The sequence below is a fragment of the Caretta caretta genome, chromosome 3 (genome assembly GCF_965140235.1).
Source record: "Caretta caretta isolate rCarCar2 chromosome 3, rCarCar1.hap1, whole genome shotgun sequence".
Classification (NCBI taxonomy): Eukaryota; Metazoa; Chordata; order Testudines; family Cheloniidae; genus Caretta; species Caretta caretta.
The window spans coordinates 211,707,754-211,723,899 of record NC_134208.1 but is presented as its reverse complement, the minus strand read 5'-3'; the positions used below and the strand labels follow the sequence as shown (position 1 = coordinate 211,723,899).

General features: G+C 47.1%; 1 protein-coding gene across 8 annotated transcripts in view; it reads right to left on the bottom strand.

The window, feature by feature from the left end:
- Positions 1 to 16,146, bottom strand: part of SLC8A1 (solute carrier family 8 member A1) — a 354,284-nt gene that overhangs the window by 282,243 nt on the left and 55,895 nt on the right. The gene's annotated exons all lie outside the window — the stretch shown is intronic.

The window sequence follows — 16,146 nt, the reverse complement described above, 5'->3', positions numbered from 1 at the left end:
ACATTTCATTAAATTCCCATTATTCTTCCCAGTAGGCATCGAGAGCCAGATTCTGGTCAGTTACTCCAGTGTAAATCTGAAGTAACTGCACTGAGGTCAGTGGCGTTACTCCAGATTTGCATTGGTGTAAATGAAAGCAGAGAGTTTGGTGCACACTGCTTAGCCAGGAACAATGGGATAAAGGCTGGGATAAAGGTCCTGACAATACGAATTTTAACTGTAATTTCGTAACCAGTTAAAGGCAATCAGCCTTGCCAATGCTTGCAAGTCTCATGGTATCGTATGTTTTTAATAAAGCCCCAGCTCCTGGAGTCGGGTGATTACACCAGAATCTCAGATTTCATTTAAAAAAAATTCTATTCCTTATGATTATGGAGAAAAGCTGGAAAACGTGACCTCCACAAGCACCAAAAAACACCCCAACCAGAGCAAATAGAAAGGTACCTAAAATGTATTTTTTTAAATCTCATGATTTGTAAGCCAGTCTTATGATTTCTGCAACCCGACTTGGAGCTGACCGTACTGGACATGGCCGCCATAGCCAGTCAGAAGTGACACAGCTCAGTTTCCAGTGTCCAGCCAGCACCTGTGTGTCCCCATTCGTGCTCACCATGCCACCTGGCCACGTATTTGCATACCAGTACATCCTGGGCAGGACTGGCCAAACTGGGTACAGACAGAGGACTCCTGTCTGTACTGAAAATAAAAGTGGTCCGATCCAGTTATTGGAAGATGGGCATGTGCCCGCCCAAGGTTAAAAGCCAGGGTTCCTAATGGAAATTTGGTGTGCAAACAAACCACAGAAACAACTGGCAATAAGGTGTGGTGTGTGTCAAAAAACTCATGAGCTGGTCCCATGCAAAGGTGTGACCAGTGCAGATAGATAGTCTATAGCACCACGTGGACATCTAACAGTGCGTGGCAGAATAAGGAAAGTTTTCTGTGGCAGTGGAATTCAGGGGACATGGTGATGAGGGTAACCCCATCAACCTGAATCCTTGTATTCTGACTCAGCCTCTGCTATTGAGTGATATTTCCAAAAGCACTTAAGGGACGTAGGCATCTGATTGCTGAATCTCTCACCCATTTTCGACATACTAGAATCTTAAGAGTATAAATTAGTGTCGACAGCAGTTACAACCCTTAACATTGCTAGCCAGTGCTGAAAGGATGGCTACTCTACCTTCAGGCTTGGGCTAGGACTAGAGCTACTCAGAATAGATTTTTTCCTGTAAAATAAAAATTAAAAAAAGTTGGCCAAAAATGCCAGATTTTTAAATTAAAAAACCAAAAACCTGACAACCTGGAAGTTTTTGATAAACGCTTTCAAATTTTTAAGAGCAAGATCAGAAAATTTCAAATGAAACAATATTTCATTTAGGAACAAACTCAAGTTTTTGTCCAAAGTTTCAACTGGAAATTTCCCACCAGCTCCAATTCTGACCTACCATGCCATTATAGGTAGAGAACCAACGAACCCTGCTAGGGTGTTTTGCTTAGATGCATGAATATGGTAGCACTTCCATACAGAACTTCTTACAGCTGTGGCCGATATGTAATGATTAATGTGCTGTTAAACTGAAGAATGATAACTTGCTGGCAGCTGAATGCAGATTTGGGCAAGAGCCAACCCAGGAAAGCCCCACGCAAGTGGACAGCTCACTCGTGCTGCTTTAAAGCATCAGCACACAAAGAAGATCATCATGATGCACCTGCTGAGTTTGACGTGAAGGGACCAGTCTGGTGATTAGACCAGGGAACTTCTGTGTTCACACACATGCCCCCTTTCTGGAAAGCCAGGAAACGCCAAACGGTGCTTAGCTGCACTCAATGTTCTCTGAACAGATTTTTCATAGTGGAATTTAAATCAAAGCAATGAGTGGAACTAGGCACCATTAAAGCTTCCTTTCCATTGTAGCTGCAAACTCCCTGCTATTCCAGGTCTGATCCTCTTGTAAAGGAGACGGCGTGGGATTTGGAAAGGTTCTCTCTTCTGAGACTAGCACACTCATCACCCACGATCTAATCAGGGTTGAACTACAGGTTTCCCTTCATTCCATTGTCATAATTTTGCCCCATCCTCATTTCAGGCTTGTGGAGAACGTTTTCAACAAGCGCCCGTCTCACTCTCTCCTTTTGATACTGTAGCTTCACTCTGCCCTCCTGTGCTAATGGCTATTATTCATTAGCTTACTCCATGTTGGGGACGTAATTGCTACCGGATTAAGTCCAGTATGGACAGCCACTGGTGCAATAACAGTGTCACTTTACTCTACACTTAATGTCCCAAACACAAGCCTACAGTTAAGCATGTTTAAAGTTGTTAGCAGAAGTCTTGATTTTCCACTCATTATACATGTCCACGTTTTTAAAATAAAACATTGTCCAATGCCTGAACCAAGGAGAGTTTTACCTGAATAAAGACTGGAGGGCAAATGCTCTCTCCCCTCCCAATCAGATCCTACAGGATCCCCAGGGACCTGAAAATGGAAAAGAAACCTCTCCCTTCCACTGGCTGTAGTAGCTGCCTGAGGCAAGGAATAGTTTGAAGCTGGTGCAGTAATGTAGTTGCAGATGCACTGAAACATCGTAGCCTGCCCTACACTCAGGCCAGTCTATATCCTCCAGAAGAGAGCAAAGTGGGCAATGAATGAAGAAACTACCATACTTTGCTCTCCCATGCTGGTTCAAGAACTGTGCTTGACTTCTCTGCACAGGTCAGGCAGTCTGTTCTGCCATTTCCACCTCCTTCCTTGTTGGATTTTTCTGCCACATAATTGGGGCACTCCATGCTAATCTCCTGGTTTGCAAACAGCTGATGACAATTTTTGCATTAACTGTTGCACGCTGGTATTTCCTGTAGAAAGTTGCATTTGTCATCTTTTGATTAATACTTTTTTTTTAAATCACTTAGCTTCCAAGGTGTAAACAGAAACAGTAATGTTAAACAATGCCAATGGCTGGTTTTAATAGATTTTTTTTTAAAAGTGACCTTATAAGATTTTCTTTAGACATACATCTGCCTAAAATCTCAAGTGTTAAACAACATCATTTGTATCTTTTAGTGGTCTGGAAAAACGTTAAACACTAAGTTTTAAAAAGCAGTGATTTAACTTCTTCATACTCCTGAAGTAATTAAAGCTTTGCCCCAAGAGCAAAACAGGGAAATTTTGATGATCAGCTTTCCGCACCCCACCCCCCATGCCCATGAAAGATATTTTAAATCTTGTTTTAGCTGAAAAACCTCAATATAACCTTGCGTGGCACCCCCAATGATACTTCCATCTCTCTCTCTCTCTCACACACACAATTTCCCCTTTTTCTGCTGCCCTGTCACCAAAATGCCTAAATATAGAAAGAAAAAAATCAGATCAGTTTTGATCTTCCTTCCTCATGCACCAATTGCAATCAAGTAAGCCTTGCCAAGAAAAATTATCTTCAACGTCAGAAGACCTTCCCTTCTGCTACTACATTTACCTTTGCTGTTAAAGCCAGATCAATCCTTTCAGCTGTAAGAACACCGATGCTGAAACTTGTCCAATAGCAGCCAGATTAATTTGAGACCAGAACGTCAAACTCATTCTGTGGCTAGAGCCAAGTGACATTTGCAATTAGGCCAGGGAAGCCAGACTTCCTCCAGAGTTTGGAACTCCCTCTGAAGTCAGCATTTGGAGGGGGAGGGGAAGTTTAAGAAAAAGGAGGCAAGAGCATACATCCAGCTCCAGGAAAGCTCACTGCCCAGTGGGGAACACTGACCTGAATCCCCAAGATTCAGACAATTTTGGCCCTTAATTCTCTCTCTCTCTCCTTATGCTCCTTTTCCAAAACTCTCTCTTTATTTGGTCTCCTCTATCTTTGCCTTCCCTTTTCCTCTCTTTCTCCTTTGATCTGCTTGCCACAGAATCAGACTTTAAAGCCAGGAAGGACCGCCAGATCATCTAATCCAACCTGCAGGCCATCAATCCCACGCAGCACTGCACTCCAGAAATGAAACTGAAGTCTCACAGCCCTCAGGAGAAGTGACTATCCTATGCCACAGAGAGAGAGCAGGAGGGACAGAGGTGCACTAAGGACCAAGGCCCCCACAATGGCAGGGAACTGATTAAGTAAAATGCACCCACATAATCCTGGCAAGCAGCCCATACCCACACGCCGTAGAGGGAGGTATTCCCCTCCCCCCGGTCACTGCCAATCTGACCTGGAGGGAAATTCCATCCCAATTCCACACGCTGATCACCCAGGTGCTGGGCTGGTTCTTGCTCACATGCCCAGGGTCTTCGAGCACGCACATTCGGTGCCACCTCAGAGCCATGGCCCACCCCAGCCAGGGTCCCATTGTGATGCTTTGGGGGTTCACACAGACCAGGAGGGGGAGAGTAAAATCCTCTGTGCCTCCCACTCACCCCTCCCTCCCCCATCAGGTTCACTGCCTCACAGCTCCAGCCTGCTAGTTAGGCCGGGGATTTTACCCTTCAGCCGTAAGCACAGCACGGAGATGGTTGTGTAATAAAAGGATTAAGTTGATTAACACAGAGCAGATGTTTCAGCGAGACCAGGCAGAAAGAACTGGGACAGAGATGGTTACAAACAAACAGTAAAAATGTGCTTCTAAGACCAACACTCGAGGCTTTTGTTCCAAGTCATTTTCTCACCACTGAGGTTCTTCCAGCACAGCTGGCCAGTCCTTAGCCAGATGCAGCCAGGAGCGCAAAGTGTTTGGCTCTTTGGGTGAAGGATGCCACAGAAATCAAAGTGGCTCTCTCTCTTAGGTCCTCAGAGTTTTATCCTGGGGGCTTAGCTCACTGTGCTCCCCTGGGCGTGTTCAGGGTTGGAGCACAAGACCAGCCACCAGTTCTAGAAATTCCATATAGCAGGAGATCCAAGGGGAAGGCCGTATGCATCTTTCAGGGAAAGAAGTGCCCACTTTTTACCCAGGTCTCTCAGCTGACCTTGGATCAGCAGGCAGGTCTGTGTGGGGCCAGCTGCTGCCTTCACCATTCTCAGAGTCCCTCACCCTCTCCTGTCCTAGGTGATATTTCCAGGGGCTCCCTCCTTTCCCAGGTTTCTACCAGTGCCTGCACCTTGGTGCGCCCAGGGGCTGTGGGAGCCATGTGGTGCTCTGGAGAGGAGAGGCCTGTTTATTCAGGAGACCCAAAGGCATCAGCAGCAGATCCCTTGGTAACGTCACCGTGCTACAGCCCAGGGGCTGTTTCAGATCCTGTGTCGATATGGTCTACATGTGGGGTGTCCCCCCACATGTAGACAAAGGAGCCTTGCCAGCCATGCCCTCCCCACCAGGCCCCCACAGAGTGGGGCAGGTTTTCCCTAAACAAGAGAGCATCCAGTCTGGCTGAAGTTTCTCAGAGTTACATACAGGGAGGCCGAAGCTCCTGACGCTAAATAGGGCGCCAAAGATCTAGGGGGATTCCCTTATCTGAAGCCTTTTCTCATTTATCCTCTTAAGTAGATTTGCCACCTATATCAAAATTTAATAAGTCCTGCTGCCTTTGGAGCTTCCAGAGTCCATTAGCACCTTCACAATCTCAGGCCAAGGTCTCTCCTAGCCTGCAGTTTCTTAGGGGGTTGGAATATAAATGTTTTAATTGTATGTAAATTAAATACTGCTGCCATATCTAGATGGAAAGGTCTTTGTCACGTCTCTAGCTCCAATATTCTCCCCTTTTAATGAGCTGCCCTCATCTTGGCAGGCTGCATTTCCCCCGTGGGGACATTGAGTTCCTGAAGGGAAGTTTGGATTGTGTCTAATTAGAGGAGGAAGAGAAGGGCTGACTCTGGCTCTCACTCTGTCCAGCTGTTTGGAGGTAAGGGAAGGTGCTGGATGGAAGCACTACTGAGCAGGTCATAGGTAACTTGGGAAGATGTTTGATATCAAGGGGATGAGGCTGTGAGATCTCCCTGGTCCATCTTTCGACAGCATTTCTTGCACTATCACTTCCCATAGTTGTGCTGCCAAGCAAGGGCTGTTCTCCATAACGGCAGATGACAGAACAAGGAGCAATGGTCTCAAGTTGCAGTGGGGAAGGTCTAGGTTGGCTATTAGGGAACACTATTTCACTAGGAGGGTGGTGAAACACTGGAATGGGTTCCCTAGGGAGGTGGTGGAATCTCCTTCCTTAGAAGTTTTTAAGGTCAGGCTTGAGAAAGCCCTGGCTGGGATGATTTGGTTGGGGATTGGTCCTGCTTTGAGCAGGGGATTGGACTAGATGACCTCCTGAGGTCTCTTCCAACCCTGATATTCTATGAAAGCCACCAGCACTCCAGCTCGTACAGGTGCCACTTGCAATAGGCCATGAACAATTGGCCTTGTTTATATTACTTGAACACTACATAGGAGTGATACCAGATCATCGTAGGGCTTGTTGACATGGAAAATTTGCACTAATTTCATGTAAGCAGATTCCGTTAAACCAAATGCAAATCCCGACATGGATAGTCTTATTTCAGTTTAGCTCAAACTGGTTGCCAGTCGACATAGCTAAACCAAAGTAAGCCATTCTTCTAAGGCTACCACCACTTTGCACCACTTTAACACATGCCTCAAATTAAACCAGTGTGGCTCTGCCACGTGGGTGAGGGTTTCCTCATTCCTTTATTTTGCTAGGCTCCCTGCAGGACATTTTTCTGAACTGAACGTTGGGAGTGTGGTGTATTTTTAGGAAATAGCAGCACAATATTAGGGCAGCAAAACTAGTCTTCAAAATGCGGAATCAGATTGTAAATGAAATGCCTGGTAGTGGCGAAGGTTCAAAGTGGTGTCCGGGGGCTCTGGGTCTGCAGTAGTTCACGTGCTAATGTTCCATGCCCTATGCAAAGGCTTGCCAGAATAAATGGTCTGTCAAAACCTACAGCTAAGAGACTGTCAGGGCTGCACTGCTGGGCACTCAGGTCAGGAAATGGCAGAAAGTTAGGGCTCTACAGGCAACACGTGGACTTCAATTATCCACAACATGAGAGCAGCCTGAACCAAGAGAGCTGGAAATGAGCCTGCAAAGGGAACTGCTTGTGGGTTTAATTTGCCTTGCAAGCTTTGCTGGAACCATTCATTTAAGGCACTGACAGGTGGGCTGGACAGCTTAGCCATTAGCTCCTTCAGGCTACAGCCTGCAAGTGAAGTTTCAGGGCCGATGAGCACTTTAGTGGATCAATTTATTGCCATTCTGAGTTGTCAGCCTGATTATTTTGTTCTTGTTACAGGAAGGAATGCTGGTCAACAAGAAGGAAGCTCAGCAGGATGAAAGAGCCATCCATCTCTCTAATTCCAGGCCCAAGGTGCCGAAACACGGGTCCATTTGTTCCTTCGGGGCTCAGTCCACACCCCAGCAACCAGCCCAGCTTGCTTGTTAGACGCAGGGTAGGAGCCAGGCGGGGTTGTTTCCCCAAGGTCACAGAACCTCTCTGCCAGGGAGCAGTGAAGAACAGAGTGCAGTAGAAGTGATGGGAAGGCAGGCGCTTTGTATCTCAGAGAGAGAGAGAATGAATGGCAGAGGAGTTGAAGGCTGATGTCCTTTGCTCTGTGGGTGTGTGTTCATTCAAAACCTAATGGGGTGCCAGGTGCAAATATCAGGGGAAGAGAGGAAGGCAAGGGTGGCCCAAGGGACGTATGTGAGGAGCAAAGGAATATTTAGCATTTCCTGACTATGAGGTTTGTCAGACTGGAGGTTTGTTTGACCTTCCCAAGAAAGCACTGGAAGCCCCAGCACCTGAGTCCTTCAAACCTAGACTGGACAAGTCTTGAAGAACTGACTGTAGGGAACAATGGAGAATCGAGAGTGGAACGGACAAGATGGTCAAATAAGCCTCTTCCAGCTGCCATGTCAAGGATTCTGCATTTGGATTACTTTCCCATGTAAGGGGTTGGACTCTTTACAGTTGGGCCTTTGGGCTGTAAATCAGAAACCCTGGATTAAAATCAACAAGACACGTCCCCCAGTTCCATCTCTCTCCTTCTGTGCATGCTCCCAAGTCCCAGATGGATGGTCTGGCCTGGCCGAGATGACGGACCCTCCAAGAGGGGGGCAAAGCTCATGGCTTCAAAGATGTTCCAGAAGGACCAGGCCAAGCTTCTGAGTAGGACAAAGTTAATTTGAGATCTCCCATTAACCAGGGTGTGAGGTACCGAGGCCAATTCCTTCCTGTATTGAGATTTAAGACCCTTCACTTAACAGAGTTAACGCTGAACCTGCACGATATCCCAGTTTGAACAAAGGAGAAGACATGAGTGACCCCTGTATCCCGGATGGAGAGTGATCTGTGCATGCCCCAGGAGGCCCATTTGATAGCCTGGCAATTTTTTGGCTGCTCCGAGTATTCTGCTTTGAAGGCTCCTTTTTAAATCAAGCTTTCCCAATCAAGAGCCATGGGGACAAACATGGAGATGCAAAATTGTTGAGCAGAAAGAGACTGCGAAGATCTTTTTGTGGGAAGTCTGAAGGCTGGGCTTCTTTCCGAGGATGGAGGCACCAGTCATCTGCTTGGCCACGTTGGTGCAACGAAGGTCACTTGCACCCTCCCTGGTGAATCTGGGCTCATGCCTGTGGAAGAAGCAGAGCTGCTGGGAGCATGTAGAAGAGGCCTGGCCATGGGAAGCACGTCTGTCACCTCTGCCTGCCTACTCCTCTTGCAAAAGGCAAGGTGACCTTGTATTCTTTTGATGCAAACCAATCTCCTGGCTGAGACTCACCTCTTGGGGGAGGATCTGGTGCTGACTCTGCCACTTGGCTCTTTCGTTTCATCTCCCCTCCCTGTGCACGGCTCTCAACAGGGGCAGATGTTTTGCTGCCTATCTGAACAGCTCCTGTGCAGGCAACTCTGATCAGTTGTCGACTTTTTGTTCCACCTTGTACATGACAGTAGCTATATTAGTGACAATCAGTGCAGGCTGAAGCTGTGACCTTCTGTCCATCAGGAACAGGCTAATGGCTCTGCACTCAAGGTCCATGTTCTGTGGCTGGAAAGAGGGCTTCTGTCTTCAGGGGTCAATATGGTACTTTTGTTTTTTAAGCCCACTATTGAATTACTCCGGTTCTGCACAGTAAACAATGGGAACAGAGACCAGAGATGTGCGAAGGTATCCGGCGTCCAGAGAAGCAGTAGTTAGGGGATGGCAAATGTGGAGCCCTAATGCTGCTATGTATGGCTGTAGGAGAGAGAAAGGATACCTCTGCTCTCCGCCCCGTACCTAGTGAGGCCACGCTGGGCTGCCCAGATCCTAGCTGCGGGTGCCAAAGGGGAGCACAGGGGCTGTGCTAGATGCTCCCCCTGTGCAGGAAGTGTGCGGGGAAGGGCACAGCTGGGCAGAGCCTGCCTAGTCATGTCCTGCCAGCACTGCAGACTGTCTGGCTACACAAAGTGGAAAGAAGCTACACGCTGAAAAGGCTGAGTCTCTCTCCCCGCATGCCTTGGGGGTGTGGGGCTGCCCCAGTAGGTGCCAGGGCTCTGCACCATGAGAGGAAGTCCTGCGGGCGAGTTACACAGAACCCCTGAGGGCTGTTGGCACGACTGCTTTAATATGTAAAAACAGAATGGGTCCTGTGTTTCGTAAATTACTACAATACATTTAATGGGTAGCTTTTCACAAGGGAGCACAGCGGATGTGTACACAGACCCTGATGAGGCTAATAACTAGTTCTCACATGGCTCTTAGAGAGTTATTACATATCTGAGCTCCAAGTTCCCTTAATCAACCACTGAGATGCAGCTGGCAGTGGTAAATTGCCAACAACAGCTCATTACAAATAAGGAAACATTGGTTTGTCAAGTACAAAAAACTGTGTCAATTCTTAATAGGGAAGCAAGTAGAACTAACTATTTCTCTTCCCCCTCCCACCCTATAATCCTTTGATACAACCTGCTTTGGCTGATAACCTTCCTATCTGCAATCCAAACAGGGACATACAATCTAGTCAGGTCGGACTCACACTGGCAAACAGCACAAATTAAGCCTGTGTCCTTAAAAGTGGGGAAAGGAATGCAGTGCTGGAGGATAGATGGGCTCCACATCTGTAATCAGTCACACAGGTGCTCTGACTGGACTTACACATGGGAGTAAGGGTGGCAGGATCAAACCCTAGGTCTCTTCATCCTGATTTACGTATTAGTATTCTGGGTGCTGACAGTAAGTGGCATGCAGGTCAGGAATGTGAAAATGGCCCCTGTGCAGTCGTGTGTCTCACCACGTTTGCATATACAAATCAGGTAACTCCATGTGTTGCTCAGGCAATGTCACAACCAACTGGCCAGCTATGTGTCTTGCTGAACACAGTCAAACATGCAAAATAGGTGTGCAGTTATGCACACACAGTTTTAGAAACCAGGCCCACAGTGGTTCTCTGCAGGTTGCAACGGTGTCCATTGTATTCCATGGCTGCAGTGCCAGACGATAATCTGGAGTATTTCCAGCATCTGCATCTCTTGCCTAGTGTTTTGGGCCATTTGAACCATACAAATGCTTATCCATGGCCCTGCGTCTTTCTCCACCCCAGCCTACAGGTGGCTAGCACAGAGATGCCTTCTGCTACATACAGCAAGTAAGGAGGAACCGACTACAGAGCTTCTCAACCCACAGTCCCAGTGAGGGTCCTGTTGCAGGCCCCTTCCATGCTTCAGAAGAATTTAACCCTTTATGAAAGAGCAGTGAATTACATCTGCTGCCTGTTGCAGAGAGAATCCACAGAAAGGCTTGTTTCCTCTAACTCCAGAGCCCTCTAGAAGTTATCACTTCCAGGTAGAACAAAATACAGCTCCAGCCAAGAGAACTAGTTCCTTCTGCTTATAACTGAATGCATTGGCGGGAAATCCAGGAGCCTGCATCCAGAAAGACACAAACAGGTCTCTGGACACTTGATCATTTTAGCCTCTGGTGGCAATTTTTCCTTTCATTGTATAACAGGTGGGGTTTTTGCTCAATCTATCTTGAAAGAATCTGGTTTTATATACACAGAAAACTGAAATTGCACAGCAAACCCCTTTGCAGAAATGCCTTGAGTTTATTTTACTTAGGTACCAAACCCAACTGCCACCAAGAAGCATCTATAAACACAGGGGTGCTCATCACCCAACAGGATTCAATGTCCATCGCAAACCTTATTCTTAAAGCGTTTTGGGTGGGGTGGGGGGAGGAAGACAGAGGCATGATGCTAGCTTGGGTGGACTCATCCTGTACTTTATTTCTTTAGAAATATTTCCTACCAAAAAAAATTATAAAATTTTTAAAAATGCCACCTGGTCCAGCACTGCCCATATCTGTTCAAGATACATTGCAAAGCCTGTACACATTTTACTGAGGCTTTTGGAGAGACACACCTGGGGTCTGATGTCTTGGAAGAAGTGGAGCACCCTCTCTTAAATGCTGGGTTTAGCTGGTTGTGTGTGTCATGGCATTTGACTGCTAGATTAGTATCTGCCGTGGTGTGCGTTAAGAAATGCCAAAACATGGTTGAATTGCCCTCATGTCCAAAATGTCACTCGGACTGTTATAAATCTAAATACATTATTATCCATAATTATATGACTAGATCTGGCAATTACTAAGGCCCAGGATGCATTAAGAAGCCTGATATGAAATGTCAGTCTGCCTGGTTATGAAGACATCTATGTACAGCATCTCTTTCAGTCTAATGAAACAATCTGCCCAACTAATATCATACTGATCACAAAAAAAAAGAATTCTGTATCTTTCTGATTCCAAGGCTTAGGGTAAGGGCTTCAAAATAAGATTAACAGAGCTCTTTCAATTATGGAGAAAGTACCACAACAGAACATCTATGTTTCTGTGTAACTTTGCAGCCAAACTTAGCAGAGATATCAATCCTCATGCTTCAGGGCATAAGATGATCTCAGTCTGTGGTAGGGGAAGATATTTTCTATGCAAAGTAGACTAAATGTACGGCTATATTTGGTATCTTCTGAATCACGAGACATTGGTTACCAACAAAGACTTTGTTAACTAGATGGACCATGGTCTGTTGTGTTATGGCAATTTTTATGGACAGGTGGACAGGATCAGATCCTGACTGCACATTTTAGTACTCAAGAGAGAAGGTGGGGAGGGAATCTCCTTTGTTGGACCAACTTCTGTTTGTGAGAGAGACAAGCTTTCAAGCTTGCACTAAACGGACTCCCCCCCCCCCCCCGCCCCCAAAAAAGAGCTCTGTGTGGCTTGAGCACTTCTCACTGACAGAAGTTGATCCAATAAAAGAGATTCCCTCCACCACCTTGCCTCTCTCAGATCCTGGGACCCACAGGGCTACAGCAACACTGCATACAACTTATTACTAGTCCATGTTCTTGTCAGTTAATAAGAAGGCTTTAATCAGATGTAGTAATGCAAGATAAGGCTGGAGTCAGCTTCCTGAGGACAACAGCTACTGAATAGGTTTCAGAGGAACAGCCGTGTTAGTCTGTATTCGCAAAAAGAAAAGGAGTACTTGTGGCACCTTAGAGACTAACCAATTTATTTGAGCATGAGCTTTCGTGAGCTACAGCTCACTTCATCAGATGTTTACCGTGGAAACTGCAGCAGACTTTATATACACACAGAGAATATGAAACAATACCTCCTCCCACCCCACTGTCCTGCTGGTAATAGCAGGACAGTGGGGTGGGAGGAGGTATTGTTTCATATTCTCTGTGTGTATATAAAGTCTGCTGCAGTTTCCACGGTAAACATCTGATGAAGTGAGCTGTAGCTCACGAAAGCTCATGCTCAAATAAATTGGTTAGTCTCTAAGGTGCCACAAGTACTCCTTTTCTTCTAGCTACTGAATACTTTCCTTTCCCGATGTGCATTATGTTCCCCTTTCTTCAAGGGGCGGCTTTGGTGCTTCACAGCAACGCTTGGGCTTGTCCATATAGAGACAGAACAGCAAGCTGGGGAGTAAATGTACAGCGCACTCACCTGCTATGCAATAAGTCACCATGTAAGCCCTGCTCATGTGCACTAAATGCACTATGGAACTGTCAGTGCACAATAGCAGGGTCCACACGGCCAGTCAGCGTGCAACAGGCTAGTGCTCTCTAGATTTACCCCCAGCTTGCCGGACACTGAGCCTCTGTGTGGACAAGTCCACGTGAAGTGGCCTCCACTATCACGTGCATTTTACAAATATATATTTCCCATGTAGATCAGGATGACTTAGCATAGAAATAGTTACCAACTCCTACACACCCGACAATAGGTGCTGGAATGAGGGGAGCAGTTTCCATCATATCCAGGGTTTAGTTTGGTTCAATGGTTCTCACACCCCCACTATACAAATTGTTCCTGCACCGTTGTACCCTACCCCTTCCAACATATGTTTAGATGCTACTTTCTTCCGTTTGCTAATTTGCTCCTGTCAGAGCTAGTGTTGCTCCGTGGCCTATCCACAAGAAAGACGTTGGCAACACAGAGTAAAACAAACAGCATTACTTTAGGTGTTCCCTATGCAGCACTGCCATGCTCAGCATTATTCTCACATGACGAGTCAGTTCAGCACCAGAGGCCTTGTTTTGCCACCACCCCAGTGAAATCCATATTAATGCCCATGAGAGGAACAGTTTTTGCTGAGGATCATGGGGATTTCGCACACACCACCAGGGAGGGACACCAACACATGGAGAAGCCTCTCCAGATACAGTGAGCAAACCGACCTTTACATGGGCCTGGGGGTAAGGGGTGGGTGAGGAGAGGGGGTTGGGCATCAGACTCCAGGGCCTCCTCATTTCCAGATGAGCCGAGCACCCAGAGACTCCTTGGCTACAGCCAATAGGCGGATGTTAGTCATTTCAGTGTAGTTCTCTTACATCTTGTTTCTCTCCCTCTAGATGTCGGTGTCACATAGCCAGATAAGATAAATACATCTGTCTCTGCTTCTCACTCCTCGGTCTTATACTGATCAACAGCACTTAGCATGGCCTTGCTGAGGGTCCAGGATGCCGAGGAAGCGGTGTCAGGCGAGATCCCATTGCCGCCAGTGGGACATCTCCTAATCTAATCAGGTCAGATCTGCTGTCCAGTTATATTACTCTCCATCACTGTAATTATACACAGACACACAGGCTTCACACCCATCACCAGCACATTCTGCTGAAATAGCCATTTATTTTGATATGGGCAAATTTTTCAAATGGGGGCATCTGAATTTAGGCCCCCTGGGAAAGATCCACAAAAGGAGTTTAGTGCCTAATGGGTGCCTAAGCCCATCATTTAGGCAGCCACCCCAAAACCACAGCTCAGCTGCTACCTAACCCTACAAGTGCCTAAGTTTCTGCTACTGGGCACACACAAAACCACATAAGCTCTGACGCTGCCTGGTGCTCTCGCTTGTCCCCTAGCCCCAGTGGGGCTCTCAAACTAGGCATATTCCTTCCTGCCTTGTCTGTGGGGCCTGGGGTAGGGGCTTGAAACAGGTCTCACCTCCCAGCTGAGTGTCCCCCAACACCTGCAGGCCATTCTGGTGAGGCTTTGTCAGTCTCTCTTAGTGGTGCAGTTCCACTTTGTATAAGTCAGTATTTCTGGGGGCAGGGACTTGAAGGTAACTCTTCTCACAGGCAACCGGGGTGCCTTGACCACTGAGCTATGGGGTCTCTCTCTCTCTCGCACCAGCGCAAAGAACAGCGAATTATGTAACCAAAATCAGAGCAGCTTCAGCAGGCAAGATTGCGTGCGATTCCCCCACCAGCCCTGGTGACAGGCCCCTCGCCAGGGGTGCGGCAGACCTGAGTTTGAGTTCCCACTTCAAGTCAGGTAGAGTGGGCGACTGAAGGAGGTCTCAGATGTCAGAGGAGTGCCCCTACTCACTAGGCTATAAGGTGTGTGTGCGGTGGGGGGGGGCTCTCTCCGGGAGTTAGCGCATCCCTGTCTCCCAAAAGCCAGTGAGAGAGAGGACTCAGTGCAGCATTTCCCACTGCCTAGCTTCGGCAGCTCCCCACTCAGATTGAAGGAGTCCGTCAATCCCATTCTTAGGTGCTTAACTCTCCCCATTGCACTGGGCGGCAGGGTGCCTAAGCTGCTGCAGGTCTGAGCATTGCAACACGCGCAGCCCTTCCTAGTTCTAGCCCCTGAGCCCATCCTTAGGCATCTGATTATTCAGAGGTTAGAGGTATTATCTCTGCGTGAGCATCCAACAGTGACTGTGAGCTGGCGAGAAGTGGTGAATAGGTACAGGTGACAGTCACTTGGAACCGGCGCATTTGATCAATGCAGCTGGTGGGTATGAAATACCATGCTTTCCAAGACAGCACCCCAAGGACTGCCCTCTCCAAATCCCAGAGCAGAAGCCAGGCACTAATGCAGCTAACAAGATGGATAAAGATACATGACCACACCCTTCACAACAAGGACAGCACAAGCCCCTACCAGAGCCCTGGCTCAGAGCAAATTCAATAAACCAGACAAGGATCTGGCCCCAAACTTGATGGCTGGGACCACGTGCTCGCTCTCTCTCACACACACACATATATTGTGAAGAGTGAGTAAGTGAGAGTGTCAAGAGGAAATGACCTCTACATCCACCCCCAGCCTAGGGTGTAGCAGTAGTAGCCTGATTTTGCTGGCACGAATGTTTGCTATTAATGTGGCCTGGTTTAAATGGTTCCCAAAATTCCTTCATTCTACTAACCTAGTTCATCCTGTCTCCACAGACATCTCCCTGGCTCTCCTGGAGAAAATTCAAGGCCTAGTCACTTGATCAAGCATTCCCCCTGGTTACTACAGCTGCACTCAGACAATCAGAGAACAGAAATACTCTGAGGTGACCAATCGCACAACAGGCTTGAACACAGAGAACAGAGTTCAAAGAATCCCCTGACCAAAATGTGTTTGTGTGAAATTTTCAAACAAAAGAAAATGCTAAAAATCCTGATTTTTGTCCCTTACGCGGTCAGTCCTGCACCTGGCAAAATCTTAAAATAACCTTAAAACACACACACCTTTATAAATCATTTGGCTTCCGTACCTTCAGAGCAGCTATAAAGAATGCAAGAAACAGAAAGGCACACTTCATCGGTTTGTACTGGGGGTGCCTGGAGTCTTACAAAGAAGTGAGTAGTATGGATTGAACGGGACGTTCTAGCCAACCTCCCAGATTCCCCTGGGTAGGTACTGCCCTTTGTTAGGGACCACTCCAAATTCTACAGTGATTTTTA